This window comes from Gadus chalcogrammus, chromosome 4 (genome assembly GCF_026213295.1).
Source record: "Gadus chalcogrammus isolate NIFS_2021 chromosome 4, NIFS_Gcha_1.0, whole genome shotgun sequence".
Classification (NCBI taxonomy): Eukaryota; Metazoa; Chordata; class Actinopteri; order Gadiformes; family Gadidae; genus Gadus; species Gadus chalcogrammus.
The window spans coordinates 31,326,476-31,349,539 of record NC_079415.1 but is presented as its reverse complement, the minus strand read 5'-3'; positions in this window follow the sequence as shown (position 1 = coordinate 31,349,539).

The following is a 23,064-nucleotide window of genomic DNA, read 5'->3' as shown; positions in this document are numbered from 1 at the left end:
TTTACATCGATGTCCTCGATTTTATCACAAACAAATCCATATCATACTTTTTTGCGTAATGTTTCTATTCAACGGTTTGCTTGGTAACACAGAGACACGTCAACGAAGAGACACGTTTATGTGGAGGAGCAAACACGACCAGCTACAAACCCCCCCCCCCCCCCCCCCCCCCCCAACCAAGTGAAGGACAGTGACGCGGAGAACTTAGCCTTCCTCACTGTTTCAGCAGGTTTGGCATTTTTTAAACAATGCTAAGAAAAATGTGTACGTGCCGAGACATACAAACATACAATAAGTGCATACATTAAGTCCCAGGACTTACAAACGTACAAACAGTGTCAACATCAAATGCAAGGATGTACAAGACACAATAAGTGCGTACACTCAGTGCCAGGACGAACAAACATACGATAAGTACGTCAGAAGGGTTATTCTCAGTTCTCCTTCCAAAACTAGGAATCGAGTAAAAAAAAACGTTATTAATTAATTTTCTAAATAGTGCCCTCCCGTTCCCACTCCTGTCTGTGTCTATGTGTGTGTGTGTGTGTGTGTGTGCGTGTGTGTGTGCGTGTGTGTGTGCATGTGTGTGTGTTTGTGTGCGTGCGTCTCTTTCTGGTACAAAGTACAACTCTCCGTTTCCCGCCCTTGTCGCCTGTGTGTGTGTGTGTGTGTGTGTGTGTGTGTGTGTGTGCGTGTGTGTGTGTGTGTGTGCGTGTGTGTGTGTGTGTGTGCTCGTTCGTGTTTGCGTGTGTGTGTGTCTGTGTGTGCCAGTGTGTGTGTGTCTGCGTGTGTGTCGTCTCCCCTGTCCTCTCCCACTCCCTCCCCGGGGTATTGTGTGTTTGTTTTCGTTTCCTTTTGTTTCACACACCATGATCAAGTGTGTCGCCCTTACCTGTCCATTCGCCCCTGATCTGTCCTCAGTGTGTGTGTGTGTGTGTGTGTGTGTGTGTGTGTGTGTGTGTGTGTGTGTGTGTGTGTGTGTGTGTGTGTGTGTGTGTGTGTTGACGTACATCTGTTGTTGTGTGGGTTTATGTGTCTGTGTGTGTGTGTGTTTGTGCGTGCGTGCGTGTGCGTCGGCCTTTTGTGTGTGTTTGTCTCTGTGCACGTCTGCATCTGTGTGTACTCCTGTATGTGTGTATGTGTATGTTTGTCTGCATGTGTTTGTCTGTGGGTGTGTGTGTGTACATCCATTTGTGTGTGATTGTGTGTGCGTGTTTGTGTGTTTGTGTGTGTTTGTGTGTCTGTGTGTGTGTGTGTGTGTGTGTGTGTGTGTGTGTGTGTGTGTGTGTGTGTGTGTGTGTGTGTGTGTGTGTGTGTGTGTGTACCTCTCCCAGCCTCCCTGTAACACCAACCTAGCCCCCATACTGTCCCTCGGTCCTCCATTCCCTCTGTCCCCCTGTCCAACTGTCCCCCCGTCTCATGTCTGTCCGAGCCCCCCCCACCTCTCTTCTCTCCCTCCTTCCCTCACCCTTCAGGGGGAGATGTGTTAATTACCCAGGATGCATCCCTGCTCCCGGAGCCTCTGTTTGCTTACGAGCCATCGCAACTGGTTAGCGGCCGGTCAACAATTATTCCGTCCCTTTCTTGCATGCACACGCACGCGTGCACGCAGAAACACACGCCGCATGCACGCAGAAACACACACCGCATGCACGCAGAAACACACACCGCATGCACGCAGAAACACACACACCACGCAGACCTACACATGCTAACAGACACGCAGAATACATACATGCTCACATGCTCACACACACATACACATCCTCACACGCATGCAGAAGACACACACGCACACATACACATGGTCACACACACGCAGGTCCACACCCACGCATGCCTTTTCAGTTTTCAGTTCAGGTCAGTTGCCACCCCGACACACACACCACATCCTGTGTGTGTGCGACACACGTTGAGAAAGAGAAACAGCTGCTGTGTTTATTACTGACACCAGACATGCGTTTCTTCTCACGGGCAGCACACAAACTGCACACATGCACTACACCCGCACTACACACGCACTACACCCGCACTACACACGCACTACACACGCGCTCCCTTCCGCCCAATTTGCCTCAGATAAATAGAGATAGAGAGTGGAGTTAGCAGAGTTAGCAGCGCTGCCTGCCTCTCGCCTCGGGCTGGACTGGATGTTACAGTTGCCTCCGAAATACGACTGGTGCAGCCTTTCAAAGGTCTGGGTAGCACGGTCACAGGGCCCACGCTAACTAGCCCTCTCGCTAATTAGCCATTGAGCAAACTAGCCCTCCAGTTAACTAGCCGTCTTGCTAACTAGTCCTCTAGCTTACTACCCACCAAGCAAACTAGCCATCGAGCTAACTAGCCACCAAGATAACGGGCCATCGAGCTGACTAGACATGGAGCTAAGTAACCATTGAGCTAACTAGACATCTAGCTAACAAGGCATCGAGATAACTAGCCAACTAGCTAACTAGCCCTCTAGCTAGCTAGCCATCAAGCTATCTAGCCCTCTTGCTAACTAGCCCTATAGCTAACTAGCCATCGAGATAACTAGCCATCTAACTCACCAGCCCTATAGCTAACTAGCTCTGAAATAACTAGCCATTGAGCTTGACACTAATCTAGCTAACTACCGATTGAGCAAGCTAGAAATCGAGCTTACTAGCCATCAAGCTAACTAGCCATCTAGCAAAGTAGCCCTCCAGCTAACTAGCTATAAAATAACTAGCCACAGAGCTTGAGACTAATCTAGCTAACTAGCCCTCTAGCTAATTATAGCCATCTAGATAATTGCATCGGCATTTCTGTTCTTTGTCTCGTTAAGTTTTTTGTTTTGTTTTGTTTCCATGAGGGTAGGCTTCGGAAACAAGAGGACATCTTCCCCTTAGCCTGGCAGTTGCCAGGCAACTGCAAACTGTATTTGTGTCTGTATAAATATATATGTGTGTGTGTGTGTGTGTGTGTGTGTGTGTGTGTGTGTGTGTGTGTGTGTGTGTGTGTGTGTGTGTGTGTGTGTGTGTGTGTGTGTGTGTGTGTGTGTGTGTGTGTGTGTGTGTGTGTGTGTGTGTGTGTGTGTGTGTGTTTGTGTGTGTGAGAGACAGCATGGTGGCCAGACTTTGTTACACCCAGAAACCGTAAGATTTGGTAAAACCTATCCACCCTTATACAAGCACAGTACCACGATCAGGGATTCCTGATCGTGGAGGGAGCGGGACCACTCCTTTGTGGTGTATGTCTGTCAAGTGTTCGTCTATGTTATATGTCAAACAATAACCCAACAGGACAGGCTACCCCAACGCTTGGGCTATCCCTCAACAAGAGAGAGAAGGACCAGAGCTCGCCAGGAACTCAAAGGTGAGTCACTGCACACGTGGCCGGAAGCTAGTTGCCTGCCAGCTGTGGTTTGTTAACAGTATCCACTCATGTGTCTCGACTCCTGCCTAGACAGAGAGCCGTTTTGAATATCCAGTGGGGGTCGTGACAATATATATATATATATATACACACACACTACAATACAATACAATACAATGTGGTAATCATATTGACAGTGACACACTGTGACATGACAGAACTGAAGCCAGTAGGCTTTACTTTGTGCGTGTGGCGGGGGGGGGGGCTTTATCTAATTAGAGTGGCACTCTTAGCGAACAGTTGTCTTGTCTCTCTCTCTCTCTCCGTCTCCCTGGGGGTTGCAGTATGAGTGCAGTGCTCCGACGTTGATTAAGGATGCGTTGGGGGGAATAACTGAAGCGGACACACTTTCATCTTTGGGAAACGCTTTGCCTCAGCGACCCGGGGTTTTGAACCTGCTGTGCGGTGGCCACCGTCGCATTGTGAGGGATTTGGTTTGGCAGCCTGTTCTCTTAGCTCCGAGACTTTGATCCCACTGGACAAACAAACCTTCTGCTACTTAGCCTACATTTATAATTTAGAATTCATATTGGATTACCGTCTGTTTTATTTGCCTTGTTTCGTTTGTGTTTTCATTAGCATTTACTTTAGCGTTTACTTTAGCGTCAATTTTCGTTGTCATTCTTTCAGTACTTTTTTTGTATTGTATCTTAGCCTGTGTTTTCCCCTGATGCTGGGCTGTTGTAACAAAGGAATTTCCCCTCTGTAGTATTGAGGTTGTTATCTATCTTATCTGTATTTTGTTTGTTTCCTCATGAATAAAACCAGGTCATAGATTCTTGGGCGGTAATTAAAACGCTAAACAAACGGAGAAACACACTTTTGCAATCATGGAGATGAAAAATATGAATGTCAACACGTCAATACTGTAATCCCGAAGAAGCCTGCCGAGCAAGGCTGTGGCCCGCTCGAAGAGCCGAGAAGAGCCGTAACTCTTCTGACTGAAGGGACAAAGGGTGTAATTTGTACGTCTTTGATGGAGGAAAACCTGTTGTTACGTCTGTGTAGGTTCGCTCACCATGGAAACAGAGGATGGGGATGCCGGAATTAGAACGACAATGGGTAATGTTATAATTCCCCCTGAAAAATATAATAACAGCAGATTATTTTCATCTCAGCGACATAAAGTCAGAAGAAAAGGGAAGAGGTTTTAAACGGCTGGAATGAGGGGGTGTGCGCATCATTCATACTTTGTGTCTGTGTTGAAGATCATAAGAGGTTCTACTTAGGCCAGTGTGCTCCTCTCAATGACAATATTAAATCGAAGCAGCACACATCGTTTACACAAGGGTTGAAATGCAGGACATTTCAGGATAACATTGAAACATCGAAATAAGTATGAATTAAAAAACATAATGCTTGTGCATAGGTGACTCCAGGGCCATGAATACATGTTTTAACCATCCCACTCTCTTGGGCAAAGCGTCGATACTCTGTCGACGAAAAGGACACGCACTTACTAAATACGGCACTAGAGAAGTACGATTTTGCTCTCACGTCCAAGGTTGTTGAAACTGTGACTCATTCTGACCTCCGTTTGACTACATTTGCGTGCCAATGTTCTCTTTCTGTGATATAACAGTGTAATAAGTAGGAACAATTCTGGTGAAAACAACCGTTAAAGCAACATGAACACGTTGATGCATACTAGGCATAGCTGTCGAGAGGTGTGGTATAGAACGACCTCTGTATTGAACAAATGCCATGGCATGCATCACCTCTGATTGGCTAATGTGTTAACCTAGAAACACACAGATGGATGCGACACATTTTTGTTGCGTAGCATCTTATCCTAGCCATCTCTGTTATATACGGGGAATGGGTTAACCTAGTGATTGTTAGTGCTAGGCACTTCTAAGAACATCCTTACTGAACCCACAGTGACATATTGTTGTTTATTTTTCTTCTGACAAATGTACCTACTGTAAATCGCATTGGATTAAAGTGTCTCCTGAACGTAAATGACACACCTGTCAGGGCCTGTGAGCCTGCCAGCCTCTTCAAAATGACCAAATCTGAAATTGCCCCTTTTACCACGTGGTGTGCTGTTGATGAGCCACAACAAGCCGTTTCACAATCAACCCACTGGTGACGTCACACACGGGAGTGTCCGCCCAGATTAAGGACAGATGGATCAAGCTCCCAGCCTCCCCAGTGGACCGAACCCACCGGTACGGCTTAACCCTCCATCAAACATCCCATGTGTGATGTCCCCAGAGGGTAGGTTGTGACGTGGCTTGTAGAGGCTCATCAGCGTTGCACCTGGTTGTATAATGGGGCCCTTTAAAGGCAAAGGGTTTAAAGTGGTTAGACTTTAACATACAGTAAGCGCAGGATCAGGACGTCACCCTATCAATCCGATACTAAGGTGTTCCCACGAGTCTTCCGACTAGTGTGTCTATTTACGAGCTCTCCTCACACGTTCACTAATCCACCCTCAATCACTGCAGGGTACGTCACTCAAATGTCCGCCGGTAGATGGCTTAGTGCTGTGCCGTTCTACAGGCCACAAAATAATTCATGTCGGCGCACCTCACATCTCCTGTCGGGGGGGAAAGGCCGGCATCGCGTCGTGTTAAACGAAAGTCCTGCGCTTTCCTTCTCTTAAATATGCAGCAGAATGGAAATGTATGTGAAGAAGCTAAGCTACGTGAGCTACATCTGGCGGTAGTTTCCTCTTCCCTCCCTTTTTTTCAGGAAGGCAGACCAACCCGACAGACAGACAGGCCGTCTCGGAGTTTGACGTTGCGCACGGCCGACGATGCATAACAGGCTCCCGAACTGTCACAGACATCGTGAGGATGACATTCACAGCGCGTCTCGATAACGAAATGTGGCCTTTTTCCCTGGAGAAAAAGTCACTTCCCTGTCATTAAAGCAGGATGAGGAGGAAGGAAGGAGTGTGATTGGGTGTCTACGGATCGATCAGTACGTTTGCATCGTGACAAGAGTGACAAAACAAGCAAGGCACTCTTGTCGTCGGCAGGATTCGCAGGATTTATGACAGGAGAGGAACATGATATCATGACAGACGTGTCATCGTTTGAACGTTCCGATCGACGCTTCCCAGAAAGGTGTTGTCGCTACGGAGTATAATCAGCTGTCACACCGTTCAGCCCTACCAGAGGTTTATCATACATCGGGGTGTAAGGTAACGCATTTTAATCTTGATAATTTTTCAGTGGTAGATGGACAAGGTAGGAAAACATGCTTTTATTTTGCAGAGACTCACCATGACGTAATGATCTCAACCGCCAGCGAAGCTCGAGACATTAAAAGCTCCCAGTTGTTCCACGCTGAAGAGGTTACCCTCCAGGGGAATTTCCAGGCTGCCGCCAAGGTCAGAGTGCGGATGTCACTCGGACACCTGCCCTATGAATCGCACCCTGTGGGAACCGACGACAACGATATAGGCTTCCGTCGTTCTACGATGAAACAAGAAACCATTCCGCCGTTCCCGAACAACCCACTGCCCCCTCTTTCCCCTCCTCCACCCAGCCACCCCCCCCCCACCACCAATCAGCCCCTCTTACAGCGTCACCGAGTTCTATTCGCCCGTCACTATAATTGCGACGAACCTTCGGCGCGGTTATCGGAAATGTTCTGACAACTCGACTTCTCAGACAAACTTCTTAGACAAACAAGCGTGTTCGTCAGGAGTCGACGGGTGTACGATTGCGTTCACGATGAGGTCTTTAGACTAACAAGCTCTTTTTTAGACAACCACTTTCCCGTGACTTTAATTTGCGGCACAACAAACAAAATACTTATTTTAGTGGAACGTACGCTTTTGTTCTTTTGTTATCCTGTCGTCTAACCGCGAAACCGCCCGCAAACCACTCGTCGTCGGAGAAGGTTGACGTCAAGCGAGGAGTCAGCAGTCACTTGATTCCCAGCTCAATGCGTCTCTGATGTAGATGCTCGCGCCAAAATGAAGCACAACAAAGGCAAGAAGTAAAATAGCTGTGTGGCTCAAATGTGTCATTATGTCTCTCTCAATGTGTCACCGCTATCCTTTTATGAACGTAATTGTGCCGTTTCGCACAAAAAAACACACAAAATAGCTGTAAATTAGCTGCTTAAACACGAAGGTTGAGAAATGAAGTCTCGGACACGAATGTCAATACCTCGGCAGCCAGGATTGTGATATGCCAAGATCCTCTGAGTGTTTTACTAAAAGGATCGCTGGCGGTTAAGTGCAGCGCCAAAGTAAATTTGGGGAATTGTTCTTCATATCAAAGAAGAGGCTGAACTTCAAAAGACTTTAAATTATGCCTCAAGTCTTTGAAGACAAAAAAAAGCTGATTGAGGAATAACATATTGAATTGCTGCGTGATATATTTTTTTGCGTTGATGAGATTTTCCTATCTGTGTTGCAATCAACTAAATGACCCCGGTGTTGATTCAATAGAAACTGAGATCAGAAAAACACCAGCAGCATTGTCATCATGCAATCACATTCAAGCAAGACTTGTGTCTTGCCTTGCTTTCAAACCCTCTTGCGAGAACTGAAACTCAAACTGACAGGTCGAACATAAAACTTTTAATTAAATTAAACAGCTCAAGATTCCCTGCCACTTAAAGACTTTCCGCTGCCATATTCTTTCAAACATAATGTCGACGGCCTGTTAAGTGTGTAGGCATTTGCCTCATGCATAGATTGTATGTAGACCTGTGTGTGTGTGTGTGTGTGTGTGTGTGTGTGTGTGTGTGTGTGTGTGTGTGTGTGTGTGTGTGTGTGTGTGTGTGTGTGTGTGTGTGTGTGTGTGTGTGTGTGTGTGTGTGTGTCTATCCTTCGTAGAGCTTTTGAAAATAGCCTTTCTTCAGAGCAACCATTTAACTTCTCCCTATCCAGCTTTTAATTTCCTTAAGCTAGCACTTTAATATAATCGCAACGTTAAAGCTTTAATAAATGAGAAATAAAGAGCAAATTCTGCATCGATGAAGCATTGTTAAAAACCACTACCGCAAGATGAACTAAAGTAAGGACTATGTATGACATACCTAATATGGTACTGCTGCAAAGGTATTTGAAACATGTCCAGCCTTTCAATGTAGGCCTAATTTGTAAAAAGATAGGAGGCAAAAATAGTCCTCACCTTAGATGAGCTCACACAACACACTGAACTATTGCTTTCAAACTACATTTACATTTGGGGGATTTAGCAGCTGCTTTTATCCAAAGTGACTTACAATAAGTGCATTTGTCAGAACTAACAACCTCAATTCATCTCCTCCCTCCACCACTCTCCTCCAGACGCGTCGTTAGACCTGGGCACTCGAGGCTACAGCCCCGGATCTTTTGGGAATAGCCCCGGATCACAGTGCCGTAAAAAAGTTTACTTCTTTGTGGTTGAATTTCCAGCAGCCACAGATGCAACATTGTAGCGGGTGAAAACTGCAAAATTCTGACATTTCGTGTATGGGCAGATTTAGAAAAATCTGTTGCAAAATGTTGCAAATTCAATGTTGGTATTCTTTCTTCTCTATGCATAGCGCATCTCGTCGATAATGCTGTTTTGGGCTGCCAGCCTTTTAGTGAGATCAGAGTGTTGAGATGGACAGTAATAAAATATCTTTGGTAAGATGGATATAAGAAGAGAGACCCGCAGTGAATTCAACCCGGTCCACTTGACACGTGCATGACAGTGGTACCCTAAAACTTCACTAGCCTATGCTTTTATTTGTTTCTATCACTGAACTTTCGAACAAAACTCTTGCTCAGGAACAATGGGAAATACTATCAAATGTATTATTTAAGAACCTACGGACTTAAGTGGGGGTTTCATTCCATCTGTGCACGGCACCTTCTCAACGAGCAGGTGTGCGCCTGCAGCCAGAGGGGGCGCCAAAATACCTATTCCCCACACAATGTTATGTAGTACTTCATTGATAACCGCTACGCAGTGCGGTGTTTTTTTTTTACTGCTCGTGGCGCGCCCCATGTGATTTGGTGCCCCCCACAAATATGGCGCCCCGGGCGGCTGCCTGGTTCGCCCGTGCCTAAAACCGCCACTGCACCCAGGCTACTAGTATGCGGCGAGCCGGGGCTCTCATGTTCCCCCCTGCGGTGTATTCCTTGTCCACATCCCCTGCCATCCAGTTGTCAGACGATTCATGCAGACTTTTGAACGGCTGATTCCATGGATGTACTTTGCGTGCCCCGTGTTTTCCCGTCGATGTGGCGAAGCTGTATGGTTATGCTGTTGAGGGTTTAAATAAATGGACCATATAAGTTGAGTATGAACAATTATTAAAGTTTAACATTTCGTTCAGCAAATTTGACAACTAACAGATGCAATATTGTAGCCAGTGAAAAACGCAAAATTCTGACTTGTACATTTATGGGCAGATTTAGAATCATTTGTTGCAAAATGTTGCAAATTTGATTCCCTATGCATAGCGCATCACGTCGATATTGCGGTGTAGTGCTGCTCTAGTTTGCACAGATTCAGGAGACCCGCGCAGAGTGAATTCAACCCGGTCCACTTGACATCGGGTAGGCGCATTACTATTTGGCTACAGTCTTTTCTACTGTCTCATTTTGGCTGCTGGTGTATGTGGTGCACTTCCCTATCCTTAACGGAAACAATAACCTACTCAGTGGGCCTGCCCCGACGTGAGTCAGACATGACGATTGGTCTTTCCTTTACTTCTCAAACTACGTTGCAATTGCATGTTCATCAGCCCGAACCCCCGTTTTAAAAGGACGCAAACTTCTGGGCTATAGAGCCCCGAATGTCTTAAATTGCGAGCGACACTCCTGTTCTCCTCTCCCCCTTTTCTCACCCAGCCGCCTTCTCTTACCATCTCTCCCTCACCCCGTCTTTCATGAAAACGTACCCTCACACCCTCAAGTACACACAGGCCACACACTGAGACACACACTGAGGTGACTCAGGCGTTGAGGTAAAGCAGGCGTATGCAGGGCATGTAGAGGTCAGTCACTGTCGTTGTTGTTGTTTGCTGGTCGCATCCCCTGCGACGTGTCCCCTCGGTTCTGATTAGCAACCCCTCCGCCGTAATCAGAAGCCTTCTGACAGCACCCCCCACACACAGAGAGAGAGAGAGAGAGAGAGAGAGAGAGAGAGAGAGAGAGAGAGATAGAGAGAGAGAGAGAGAGAGAGAGAGAGAGAGAGAGAGAGAGAGAGAGAGAGAGAGAGAGAGCTCTGATTGGCTGAGGATATAGCCAATGAGGCACACAGTGAATCAGCATCAGTAGAGTTCGATCAAACTCGATTCACTGTGCCTCTTTGGCTATATCCTCAGCCAATCAGAGTGCTTCATACAGTCCAGAAACACTATCTGCCTCAGTCATCTATTTGACGCTAAATACAAGATGAACCTTAAAATAGGAAAATATTATGCTATGAGGCTAACGATGTGTACATACACAAAGATATATGTATACTTACTGAGACATGTGTGTGTGTATCCTTCGTAGAGCTTTTGAAAATAGCCTTTCCTCATAGCAACCATTAAACTTCTCCCTATCCAGCTTTTAAGTTCCTTAAGCTGGCACATTAATATAATCGCAACGTTAAAGCTTTAATAAATGAGAAATAAAGAGCAAATTCTGCATTTATGAAGCATTGTTAAAAACCACTACCGCAAGATGAACTAAAGTAAGGACTATATATGAAATACCTAATACGGTACTGCTGCAATGGAACTTGAAACATTTCCAGCCTTTCAATGTAATTTGTAAAAAGATAGGAGGCAAAGATAGTCCTCACCTTAGATGAGCTCACACAACACACTGAACTATTGCTTTCAAACTACATTTACATTTGGGGGATTTAGCCGATGCTTTTATCCAAAGTCACTTACAATAAGTGCATTTGTCAGAACTAACAACCTCAATTCATCTCCTCCCTCCACCACTCTCCTCTCCCCCTTTTTCTCACCCAGCCTCCCTCTGTTACCATCCCTCCCTCACCCCGTCTTTTATGAAAACGATACCCTCACACACTCAAGTACACACAGACCAACAATGAGAAACAAACTGAGACACACAATGACACACACTGAGACACACAGAGACACAAAGACATACACTGAGACACACACATTAGATATACATGTAAATATGTGTTTAAATGAGCATATTCACTCACACACACACACACGTATATAGACGCACACATACACACACCTGACATACTTTACCTCTGCTTTGGGGCTGTGATGGGGGGGGGTTGTGGGTTTGACAGAGCAGAGATATATTGTAAGTAACACACACACACACACACAGACACACACACCAGCTTGTTGGAGAGACAGTGTTATTTCCACTTCACTCTGCTGTCCTCAACCGGTAAAACAACGTTGGCGATTAGCCTTGTTGTTTTAGTGTGTGTGTGTGAATACATTAGGAGCAGGATGAAAGGATGAAAGGAGTGATGGAGAGAGAGAGAGGAGAGAGTCATAATTGTGCTCATCAACCACTGACACGGTCCCTAGGGAGGTCCTGTCAATGCGCTGTGTGTGCGTGCGTGCGTGTGTGTGTCTGTGCGTGCGTGTGTGTGTGCGTGCGTGTGTGTGTGTGTGCGTGTGTGTGTTCAACTGTTAATGTGTGTTCCTTTCGACAGCTCTGTCTTTATCTCTGTGTCGGTCCCAGCTCTGCCATCAACCGAGGGGTGTGTGTGTGTGTGTGTGTGTGTGTGTGTGTGTGTGTGTGTGTGTGTGTGTGTGTGTGTGTGTGTGTGTGTGTGTGTGTGTGTGTGTGGACAGAGCACATCAAATCAACCGCTTGGTGTGGCGTGATGCTCTATATTTCATCTTTCTCTCTTGCTTTATCTCACCCACACACAGAGTTGCACAAAAAAGAAAAGATACACACACACATACTCACACACACCAAAACATGTGTCTATATCTGGACATGTTCTTTCATTCTTCCTCCTAGTCAGTGAGTCTGTGTGTGGCTGTGTGTGTGTGTGTGGCTGTGTGTGTGGCTGTGTGTTTGTGTGTGTGTGTGTGTGTGTCTGTGTGTGTGTGGCTGTGCTTTTATCTTTGCGAGATTCTTTTTTTTTCACATCAGTTTGAGAACATCTGTCCATGGGCATCACTGTGACTCTGCCAAGCTGTGTGTATGTCTTTGTGTGTGCATTGTGTGTGTGTGTGTGTGTGTGTGTGTGTGTGTGTGTGTGTGTGTGCATTGTGTGTGTGTTTGTGTGTGTTAGGGTCTATGTGTCTGTATGTGTTCTGCATCAGTGTGTGTGTTTGTCTGCATGCGTGCTTTTTATGCAGCTGTGTGTGTGTGTCTGCATCATATGATTGTGTTATGGCTCTGTGTGTGTGTGTTATACATATGTGTGTTTGTTGTAAACACGTGTGTGTGTGTGTGTGTGTGTGCGTTTGTGTGTGTGTGTGCGTGTGTGTGTTATGCATCAGTGTGTGTGTTTGTCTGCATGCGTGCTTTTTATGCAGCTGTGTGTGTGTGTGTGTGTGTGTGTGTGTGTGTCTGCCTGTGTTCGTGTCTGTGTGTGTGTTTCTGCCTGTGTGTTTGTGTGTGTGTAAGCGTCTGTTTGTGTGTTTGTGTGTGTATGCGTGTTCGCGTGTGCGTGTGTGTGTTTGTGTCCCCATAATGCGCAGACCATGAGTACCACCTGACCAGCGGAGCAGGGAGCTGATGTGACCTGGCACCTGTCTGCTTGGATGGCCAGCAGCAGGCCTCAACGCACACACACACACACACACACACACACACACACACACACACACACACACACACACAGGCATGCACACAAACACAGACACACACATACTGACCCACACACACGGCAGACACACACACACACACACATGGGCAGACACACACACACACACACACACACACACACACACACACACACACACATGCATACATACAGGAAGACACACACATGCATGCACACAAACACAAACGCACACACGCAGGTAGACAGACACACACACACAGACACACACATATACTGTCACACACACACACCCATGGGCAGACAGACACACACACACACACCCACACACATACATACAGGAAGACACACACACAGGCATGCACGCAAACACAAATGCACACACAGGTAGGCAGACACAGACATACACACAAACACACAGACACACACATACTGACACACAAACACACATGCAGAGGCAAACGCAGATATACACTGACATATATCCACACACACAGTCAGACACAGATACACACTGACGTATCCACAGACACACACACAAACACACACACAGTCAGGGCACGGATATACACTGGCATATATCCACACGCACACACCACCACCCTCCCTGACGGGTTTGGTTTAAAAGATGCAGGCCCCTTCAAAGATGCATGTAGTTCATGTACACAATGGCCTTCGCCCGGTATAAACCCCTAGCAGCGTGTGTGTCTGTGTATGTGCGTCATATGAGATCATGTGCTAGTATGCCTAGTCATTAAAAAAAGAAAACCCACTCTTGCCATGAGTCACACAGAGTTTAAGACGCACAAAGTCTCAGCGTGACCGCGCCTGCAGACCGAGGGTGCCTGCAGAGCTCTCCCGCTGCACACACTCACACACACACAGCTGAATAGCACACACACACACAGCTGCAGAACACACACACACACACACAGCTGCAGAACACACACACAGGTGCAGAACACACGCACACAGCTTCATAACACACACACACACACACAGCTGCAGAACACACACACACACACAGGCATAACACACACACACACACACACACAAAGCTGCAGAACACACACACACAGCTGCATAACCCACACACAGACACACACAGATGCATAACGCACACACACACACACACACACACACACACACACACACACACACACACACACACACACACACACACACACACACAGCTGCAGAACACCCACACACACAGAGGAATAGCACACACACACACACACACACACACACACACACACACCGATGCAGAAAACACACCCACACAGAGGTATAAAACACACACACACAGATGCAGAAAACACACGCACACACAGATGCAGAAAACGCACACACAAACAGCTGAATATGTCATGGTCCGCCCCTGGTTTTCCCATTCACCTGCCTGCCACCCTGATCTCCCCTAATTAACCCAACCACCTTCACCTGTGCTCCCCCTATAACAGCCCTCTCCTTTCACTCAGTCCTTGCCAGAATGTCTCTGGTTTCATTCAGAGCTTTCCCGCAACTCCCGATTGACTTTGGCTACTCCGCTCTGCCTGCTAACGAACCCTCACCTGTCTGACCGCCTGCCGGCCGTCCAGCCCCTGTCGGTCTGTCTGCTCCTCTGTCCCCGCCTCCTGATCCACCCGCCTGACTGCCTGTTATCGACCCTCCGCCTGCCTGACCTCCCGCCCGACGTCGAGTCCCTGTCGGTCTGTCTGCTCTCCAGTTCCCGACTCCCGATCTGCTCTTCTGCCCTGCCGTTGCCGACTCCTCGTCTGCTGACCCACCGTCTGCTCTCTGCCTGCTCGATCCTGTACCAGAATAAATCCTTGAGACTGTTCTACAACTGTCGTCTGTCTGTGCACTTTGGGTTCTGCCTAACCCTCCCGTTACAGAATAACATGCACACACAGCTGCAGCACACACACACACACACACACACACACACACACACACACACACACACACACACACACACACACACACACACACACACACACACACACACACACACACACACACACACACCTCTGTCCTCATCCTCATTCGACGGCGATGTGATGCGTGTGTAGACACGTCGGGCGTCGTCCGGTAACGCTCTCACGAGTTCTTCTCATGCGTTTGTTTTTCTATCGTCACATCACGCCGGCGAGGGAGGGGGGATGGGGCCGGGGACGGCGTCCTCGGTAAAATCCGCGAGGCACCGTGACAACGCCGCCGCTTGATCGACATGACGATTTTAGATGACATTTCTGGGATTTGTGTTTCATTAATATTCATGGTTACAAAACTGCGTTGCTATTCCGGTCGAATTCTGGTACAGAGCCTCCGAGTCCACCCTTTCATAGGATGATTAATACTGTTTAGTTTGAGGCCTGGTTTTGGGCGATTCTGTGGCCTAATCCATGGACTGGAAGAAGTTACAAGAACGACCAGTTTTAGTCCATCAAACTTCGTGTTCTGAAGTTAATTTTGCATCCTTTGATATCTTTACCCGATGGAAAGATAGACACTCGCTAATTAAAGTACAGTCAGCACAGATGCTAAGTTATAGCACCTTCCATACATTTTCTAAGTCTGCAGCATTAGTCCATACTGAATATTCCCAACTTGTTTTCTATTCTTTAAATTCCACATCCCACATTCAATGCCGATCCTAATTGCCGAACACATGTGTCAAGTGGTCTCCAGCTATTGTAGCTATTTGTGATTAATGACATCTCGTATACCGTCTTGTTTTGTATGATGTGTACAATGAATATAACTTGATGCCACCTGTCAAGTATTGTACTTTTTGATTCCTGGGTGACACATTTCTAGTTAAAACAAGTATAAAATGTTTTTTGCTTGTTTGAGTTAGACTCCTAAATGTTTCTTCCCTGCCCAGGCAAGTACTACACTTCTTTATTAAAGTGCTGGATGATTCTGTAAGGCTATACACCGCGTCAACAAGATAACGTTACGCCAACATCTATTTTTTAATTGGTGGTTCAGAGAACAGGAAGGAGACAGCGAAACTAAAAACACAAGCACAGATAACAGCCACGGAAAACACACCCACGCCCAAAACAGGGGAGGATCGACACTAGGAGAGGGGAGAGGGAGAAGGAGAGAGGGAGAGAGAGAGGATAAAGAAAGATGGTAAGAGAGAGAGAGGGATAAGAAAGAGAGAGAGATACAAAGAGGTAACCGAGAGAGAGAGAGAGAGAGAGAGAGAGAGAGGATGAAGGACAGAAGAGAGAGAGAGAGAGAGAGAGAGAGAGAGAGAGAGAGAGAGAGAGAGAGAGAGAGAGAGAGATACAAAGAGGTAACCGAGAGAGAGAGAGAGAGAGAGAGAGAGAGAGGATGAAGGACAGAAGAGAGAGAGAGAGAGAGAGAGAGAGAGAGAGAGAGAGAGAGAGAGATACAAAGAGGTAACCGAGAGAGAGAGAGAGAGGATGAAGGACAGAAGAGAGAGAGAGAGAGAGACCTCAGAATGCATTATTCCCTTACTTTACGTAACCACTCCTGAACACAACATAATTGCCACTGCCCCTCACTCACTAAGCGACAGGCCAATAGGTCTCAGTGCGATAACGCTGATGTTTGCACGATCCATTATCGTCCGCGGCCTTTTGTCTGAGCGGGCCCACTCACAGCGCACACGGCGAAGCAAAACAGAGTAATTATTTCGTTGAAGTTGTACACATGAGCGCCGATTCGCAGCCTGCGTTGAAGCACAAGTCGCGGGCCGCAGACATCCTCCTACGAAGACACAGTCGTATGCAGGTGTCTCACAAATATCAGAAATGTACTTCAGGAGGAAGCGCAGGGTTGTTTGTAAACGGAAGGTTGCTAGTTCGATTCCCCGGCTCCTCCTTGCTGAGTGTGGAGTTGTCCCTGGGCGAGACACCTCACCCTCACTGCTCCTGACGAGCTGGCTGTCTCCTTGCGTGGCTGACACCACCGTCAGTGTGTGGATGTGTGCTTGAACGGGTGAATGTTCGGCAATATTGTGAAGCGCTTTGAGTGGCCACTGGTTAGCAAAAGGGTGACATAAATGCAGTCCATTTACCGTTTATCGCGCTTCTCTAAGAAGACAGGACATTTGTTAAACAGTGTGGGTGTCAAACTGGGAACATGTCTGCTTTACTTGGTGAAAAATACATCCTGTGCCTGTCCAATTTCGAACTGTAGAAATGTCCTTTCAACGAGACCGATATCGCATTTCTGGTGCCTCGTCTGGGACGCGGCGGTGCGAGACTTCATCAGAGCTCCCTGGAGCTCTTCACCGATGGAGAGGTCGGGGGGGGGTCGGGGTGTTGGACCCCCGGCCAGAAAGCCCCCCCCTCTTCGATGTATAGTCCATCCACCGATGACCTTTTTGACCTAAACCCAGGGTGTGGAGTGTGTGTGTGTGTGTAAGTGGGTCTAGGTCTAGGTCTGGGTGTGTGTGTGTGTGTGTGTGTGTGTGTGTGTGTGTGTGTGTGTGTGTGTGTGTGTGTGTGTGTGTGTGTGTGTGTGTGTGTGTGTGTGTGTGTGTGCGTATGTGTGTGTGTGTGTGTGTGTGTGTGTGTGTGTGTGTGTGTGTGTGTGTGTGTGTGTGTGTGTGTGTGTGTGTGTGTGTGCGTATGTGTGTGTGTGTGTGTGTGTGTGTGTGTGTGTGTGCGTATGCGTGCGTGTGCATGAGTGTGTGGGTTCCGACGTCCAGCCGAAAGCAAAAACCACACATTTCTTGTACGGTTCCCATTGGCTCTCGAGGAGGGAGTGGGGGGCGGGGGGGGGGTCGGTTGCTAGGGGAGATCAATCAGGCCCCCGGGGGCCACAGAGGAGATGAGGGACGGGGCTGAGTCTGACCCCCGTGGTTTTATGGCCGCAGGTTGACGGTGAGCAGGACGGACGGATCCAGTCTGTTCGCCGCCTCCTGCCATTGGCCGGGAGCTGGCCTGGATGTGTGTGTGTGTGTGTGGGAGTGTGTGTGTGTTTGTGGATCTGGGTATTTGTGTGTGTGTGTGTGTGTGTGTGTGTGTGTGTGTGTGTGTGTGTGTGTGTGTGTGTGTGTGTGTGTGTGTGTGTGTGTGTGTGTGTGCGCGCGCGCGCAAGTGGGTCTGGTGGTTGTGTAAGTGTGTGTGTATGTGTGTGTGGGGGTCTGGGTATGCAAGTATATATGCTGTAGCATGTCTGCGTGTATGGAGCCTAATTTCCTCTGGGATCAATAGTCATCTGTATCTGTGTGATTAATGTGTGTGTGAGGGGTCATTGAGTTTCAAAAACATTTTTTTCAGCAAGGATGATATTTTTTTTATTCATTCTTTACGCATTTGTGAAAATTAGACAATACAGACGATTGATTCTGTTGTGCGTGAAAGAAAATAAAACTTTTTATGAGAACAAACTAGCATTACTCAAGTAAACACACACATCCCTGTGAACTTCAGAACACACGAGTAAATACACAAAACAAGAAAATTAAGATGCATACCCCCATCAGTCGAACAGCAACCCACTTCAACTTCCAGAGAGAGAGAGAGAGAGGCGTTCCCCGTCGTACGGGAGCTCAGCCAGAACGCCGTCGCTCTCAGTGCCTCTGAGATAACACATGCAAACCAACGTGACGCAAGCAAATTAACCAAACCTCAATCATCACTTTGACAACACAGGAGCAGCCTTTCAGAAGACGTGCTGCCGATTCAGTCACGGCGCATTAACAGAAACCGCGGCGCGATCAACAACCAGACAATTACAGAGAGGTTTCTAGAGGACGGACACCAGGAGGAGCACGCCCGAATCGGGGCGTATTCCCGACCGGCATCATAGTAGTAGCGATGTTGGAAACAAGCCTTAATGTAACCTTACATACAACACCCTTGCCCACTGCATCCGTCCATTGACGGATCTCATTGACTTTGCATGGGGCGATCCCGAAATGCATTGTGGGTCCGTCTGTTGCGTCGGCTCCGTCTCTTGCGTTCAGAAGTTGAGAAAATGTTAACTTTTCAGGCTGCGACGGATCCGTCAGCCAATCAGATCGTGGCTGCGTCGGGCTCCCTCGGCAAATACCAGTCCCCAATCCAGATGATCGAGGGCGTTTCTGACGTATAGGGGACTAGTCTTTGCAGACGCAGCCTGCAGCCAATGAAATTGCTTCCTGCTCACCAAGCCGATGCGTGGATATGAATACAAAAGATGACACAAACAACAGGTGACCAAAAAGCAATCGTATCGATTCCACATTTCTTTAAAAAAAATTGAACAGCCAGATCTTTGATGCAGGCCACGGAGCCGACAGAACGGACGGAACATGGGTGTCACGCCCCGTGCCCACTACATGCGTCCGTCGACTTATGTGGGAAGGCGTGGCTGACTGATGGGGGAGTAGTCTTTGCAGAGGCATCCGTCAGCCAATCAAATCGGGTTCTTCCCGCTTCTTCCTGCTTGTTGCGATGCAAGATGACCCGCTTTCCATGCAGTATCGTCAGAGCCCGAGTCGCGTCACAGTGCTTAAATTTGCATACGCGATTGTTACGTCCCCCGCTAGCGGAAGGGGTGGCAACATAAAACCAGATGTCTTTGGTTAACTGGAAGTTGTTTATTTGTTTATTTAGCCCAGAGCATGGGATAAGTTCCCGTGTAGCAGTTAACAAGAACCTCGATCAACCAACAAATCCATTCGAAGACCCAATATGGCAAGCTTCATATCCAAGGCCAGCTGCCGTGGATGTTGAGCTCGCCCGTGCTTTATCCTCCCGGATCCTCGGCCCTCCGATGCAGCAGCCAATCACGTCCGGGGACAGGCACATCAAAATTAACATAATGGTCAACAAATCACACGCGGGGAAAAACACATGATCATTAGCATGAGCATCGACAAACTGAGGATTTTACCCATGAGGGCGGGGTGTCAATCAGCAACCGTACAGCGATCTGATTGGATGACGGATCCGTCGCTGCCAAAAAGTTGAAAAATGTTCAACTTTCTGACGGAGCCGAAGGCTCCAACGGAACATACGGATCCACAATGCATTGCGCGTCCGTCCCCATTAAAGTCAATGCGGATCACGCAACGGACGCATGTAGTGGGCACGGGGCGTTAGTTTGGTTTGAAATGTGCTGGGGACAGAGACGCATTCGGAAGTGCATTTTCAGAAGTGCTGGGTACAATGAGGAAGCACTCTTTTTTCTCTTTTTACTGCCGGTAATGAAAGGTTCTGAAAGACGGCATACCCATGGAGCTAATTACTAAGGAATAAAATGTATACAAAATCTGTCTGGCACGTTTTATGAAGAAAACGTTTCCAAAAAGCATCGGACTTATGACCCACTTTGTTCTGCTCCATGTATCCAATGTTGACAACGTGAAATGACATGGCTAAGCTAACAGCATAAACAAGAGGAGCTAGGAAATTAAATGAACCGCGTGTTTATGTTCAGAAGGGTCCAAACGTGTGGCTACACACTCGTCAAGATTGAAAAATAAAATAATATTTGTTGCACAGCAGAACGCTGTATCACGTCATGGGCTGGCTGTTCTCAATTCACAACATGCATTCCATCCAATCTAACCTACATCCGGCATTCTGACCAAAGCTCATGCACTCCCACCCACAATTATTCCAGAATTCAAGCAAAGCAAGAATGACCAAAAGTCACATTGTGTCAACAAGAGACTGACTCCACCGACTATCAATTGCAAGTTAAGACAGCCGACCACTTGAGTGCAAAAAACACAAAAGACCTCGCCACAGCAGCAGCAAATCTTAAGCAATAAATATCGCGTCTTACCTTTATTTATGTGGCAGTGGTCTGCTGATGCATCCCGTGGTGTAGCCTACCACATCCATTTAGTTCAACAGGTTAACGTTCCGATACTGTCCATGGTACTAGCAACCTGCTCTGGTGCTATGTATGCATTCAGGCTAAAATGACTTGATTGTCTGATGCCTCATCATCCAAGCCAAAGAGTATTGGTATTATTAGTAATGCTTACTTGCCAAATCGAAAAAATAACTTCAGACAGTGTGTCTTTTTCCAATGTATTTGTTATCATTCGTAGCGTTGATCAGCAGAGAAATAGTTCGCCAAAGTCGTTGAGCTTTCCACTGCATTGAGAAGAGCCGTGTAATAATCCATAATAATTAAACTAGATTATTATTGTGGTGGGTACAAAATGAATCTTGAGGAAATCTGGTGGGGACGCGTCCCCAGCATCCCCAGCGTAATCAACGCCTTTGCCGACGACGGACACATGTAGTGTGAATGCAGCCTTAATGAATGGGACCAAAACTAGGGGTGGGACAAAATACCGATGCGCCGATATATCGTCGCCGTTCTTGGTGCGATACGAGAATCGATGCGGCGTCGCCAAATATCGAAAATGTATTTGTATTTAATTGAATATTTTTTTTTAAAGACATGTCACAATTTGTACCACGAATGAAGAACAAAATCCAGCACTTAACCTTTCTAGGGCTGTGTTCAAAAAATCGATCCGCGATCCGATATCGATTCATGCTCAAAAAGCACGATATCGATCCAAAAATGTCTGGATCAATCTTTAATTAATAAAAAAAAATAAAATAAAATAAAAAAAAAAAAAAAAAATTCAAATAATACTTGGATTTTTGTCTAAAAAAAATAATTGATTCTTGTCTCTTCTCTCTCTGTGTCCCTCTTACACGTACACAGATACAATCACAAACACATGGAGCTGTTTTGTCTATGGGACAGTATTTATTTGCATTATGTCTGTAAATAGATCGATATCGAATCGAATCGGATCGAATCGTGGATCGAATCGGATCGTGACCTTATGAATCGGAATCGGATCGATCCAGGAAATTCTGATCGATTCCCAGCCCTACTTTTCACAGTCATTTTTTACTCATCTATATATATATCGATGAGTATATCGTGATGTATCGTCAAAGGATTGATTATCTCAGAATCGTTGTATCGCGACATTATCTGTATCGCGGGATGTGTATCACGTATCATATCGTGAGGTACCCTGGGATTCACCCCAGTCCAGACATGTTCGTTCCTTTGACGGGAGCATCACTTCCGTTGTCGTAGCATCGTGTCTGTAAAGTGTGGTGTTTGGTTGTCTGAAAGAACCGATTTCCCTATATATATATATATAGTCTCCTGCAGAGGAGCACCTTCAGCAGGAGATTCCTCTCACCCAGATGCACCACAGAGCGCCACAGGAAATCTTTCCTGCCTGTGGCCATTAAAATTTACAACGCCTCCCTTAGAATGTCAGACACCGTCCCTCTCTGTAATCTCTGACCTCAAACAAGGACTATAGTTCTTGCACCTTTTGCACAATACTGTACAATTCTTTTTGTACAGTGCTGTCTTTTGTGTATGTATGTATGTATGTATGTATGTATGTATGTATGTATGTATGTATGTATGTATGTATGTATGTATGTATGTATGTGTATGTATGTATGTATGTATGTATATATGTGTATATGTGTATATGTATATGTATATATATATATATGTATGTGTATATATGGTGTTGTATATATATTTATATTGTCCTTAAATTTTTTATTTGTATATTTTGTTTTTCTTAGGTTGTATCTTTTATCTTTTGTGTATGTATGTGTATTTATGTTGTATGTATATGTATATGTATATATATATATATATATATGTGTGTGTGTGTATGTATATGTATATATGGATATGGATATATATGTTATATTTTATATTTTATTCTTAATATTTATTTATTTATTTATTTATTTGTGTATGTATATCTGGAGTTCGTGACAAAAATAATTTCCCTCTGGGATTATTAAAGTATTTATCTATCATCTATCTATCTATCTATCTATCTATCTATCTATCTATCTATCTAGACAAAAATGCAATACCTCCTACGATATTTCATCTCTTATGATACAGTTGGCCGGTGGATGTGACTTTTGAACTCACTGAAAGTTCTGCATTCCCAAAAGTCACTCAATAAGTAGTTCCGGGCATATATTAAAGA